The sequence below is a fragment of the Octopus bimaculoides genome, chromosome 25, assembly GCF_001194135.2.
Source record: "Octopus bimaculoides isolate UCB-OBI-ISO-001 chromosome 25, ASM119413v2, whole genome shotgun sequence".
In the NCBI taxonomy this organism is placed as follows: domain Eukaryota; kingdom Metazoa; phylum Mollusca; class Cephalopoda; order Octopoda; family Octopodidae; genus Octopus; species Octopus bimaculoides.
Window position 1 is genome coordinate 8107876 of NC_069005.1, and position 2171 is coordinate 8110046.

Below are 2171 nucleotides of genomic sequence, written 5' to 3' on the forward strand. Positions count from 1 at the left end.
ACACACACACACACACACATATACACACACACACACACACACACATATACACACACACACACATATACACACACACATATACACACACACACACACATATATATATATATATATGTGGAGGCGCAATGGCCCAGTGGTCAGGGCAGCGGACTTGTGGTCGAAGGATCGCGGTTTTGATTCCCAGACCAGGCGTTTTGTGTGTTTATTGAGCAAAAACACCTAAAAGCTCCACGAGGCTCCGGCAGGGGGTGGTGGCGACCCCTGTTGTACTCTTTCGCCCCAACTTTCTCTCACTCTTTCTTCCTGTTTCTTGAGTAACGCTGGGATGGACTGGCATCCCATCTAGCTGTGGGGACACACACACATACGCCACAGAAACTGGGAAACCGGGCCCATGAGCCTGGCTTGGCTTTAAAAGGGCGGAAAAAAAAAAAAAGAGAAGTAAATAGACGCCACGTTTTTTTTTTTTTAACCAAGATTTGTTTCTCGAAACAACGTCATTCGATGCATTTAAATACTAAATCTGGTATTTAGTAGACATGCTTTGTGCAGTTTTCAAGGATTTAATCTGTTTGGTTATCATATTGATAAGTAGTTTGTGCACCGCTACAATGGTGTAATGAGGTGGGTGTCTTTACTTTTGAGATGTGTGTGTGTGCATATATATATATAGACACACACATACATACACATGCATACAATCACATATACATATAACAGACATTACACAGTACAATGTTCAAATGAAGACATCTTAAGAGCCAACACAAGTTCAGAAGGAGTTGCAAATTATTATTTCATTTTTCTAGCAAAAATATTAGCAGTTGTATGTCATTAGCTCACTCATCCCCCGCAACATACCCAACTCCAAAGCAATTAAGTACCACTTATTATTTCTATGTTCATTTGCTCGAGTGTACCACATTTTAGTTGGCACTCAAGCACCTCTTACTACATTACGTATCTGAAAGAAATATATTTAACTGAAAAGTTCAAAGAAAGAAAACAGAAAAGATACACTTTCTCTTCATAAGGTTAGTATTTGATATTTTACATGACTAAACTGTATTATATCTACATATTTGATCAGTATTTGAGTATAATTTGCATTGCTGAAGATTATATCAGCACACGTTGTCAATCTTAGAATCAATTTTGTACTACTGTTAACATCATCATCACCAACAGGTTCTTTAACTGTAAAATTAAATTTCCTGGTTATTCTAGTAATGATGTTAAATACCTGCCAAAACAAATAGAACTGGGGTTTTCTGCAAGTCATGCTGCTTCAGTACACTTGATATCTCAATGAAAATTAGTTTTGAACATAACATTCCTCAACAAAAGATAGATTAATATATATGACTGCTTTCCACAATTAAGGAAAATGAAAAATTTTTTTTTTTTGAGTAGGTTTACTTGATTTCTGTAATTAAAGGTAATGAAATTTGGAGTGGATTTACCTGATTTCTGCAATTAAGGGTCTTGAAATTTTGAGTGGATTTATCTGATTTCTGCATTTTCTGTGCTCACATGGGTTTGATGGTTTGACTAGATCTGTCAGTTCAGAGCGCTGTGTTGAGCTCCAATATCTGTTTGAAGGTGGCGAGCTGGCAGACACACTAGCATGCTGGGTAAAATGCTTAGCAGTATTTCGTCTGTCTTTACGTTCTGAGTTCAAATTTCACTGAGGTCGACTTTGCTGTTCATCCTTTTGGGGGTCGATAAATTAAGTACCAGTTGCATACTGGGGTCGATCTAATCAACTGGCCCCCTTCGCCCAAAATTTCGGGCCTTGTGCCTAGAGTAGAAAAGAATATCTGTTTTGGTATGGTTTCTATGGCTGGGTGCTCTTCCTAATACAGAGTGTACTGGGTGCTTTTTCATTTCACTAGTTCTAGTGAGGTGGCCAAGTAGCTTGCAAGACAAGACCCCATTATTGAGGCAGAGATGTAGTACTGTAGGAGGTGGCCTATGCCAAGTGTTGAGATGCAAAAGTATGATAGGAGAGGAACAAGAGTCTTGGTGGTAAGAAGCTTACTTCCAAACCACATGGCCCTGGGTTCAGTCCCACTGCAGGACACCTTAAGCAGGTGTCTTCTACTATAGCCTCAGGCCAACCAAAGCCTTGTAAGTGGATTTGGTAGACGGAAACTGAAGGAAGCCTGTTG

General features: G+C 39.3%; 1 protein-coding gene across 1 annotated transcript in view; it reads right to left on the bottom strand.

Annotated features, from left to right (window-relative positions):
• Positions 1-2171, bottom strand: part of LOC106876355 (peroxisomal targeting signal 1 receptor) — a 113562-nt gene extending 111391 nt beyond the window's left edge. The window contains exon 1 of the mRNA XM_052976824.1: positions 1464-2171. The gene's annotated coding sequence lies outside the window, so the exon portion shown is untranslated. The remainder of the gene's footprint in view (positions 1-1463) is intronic.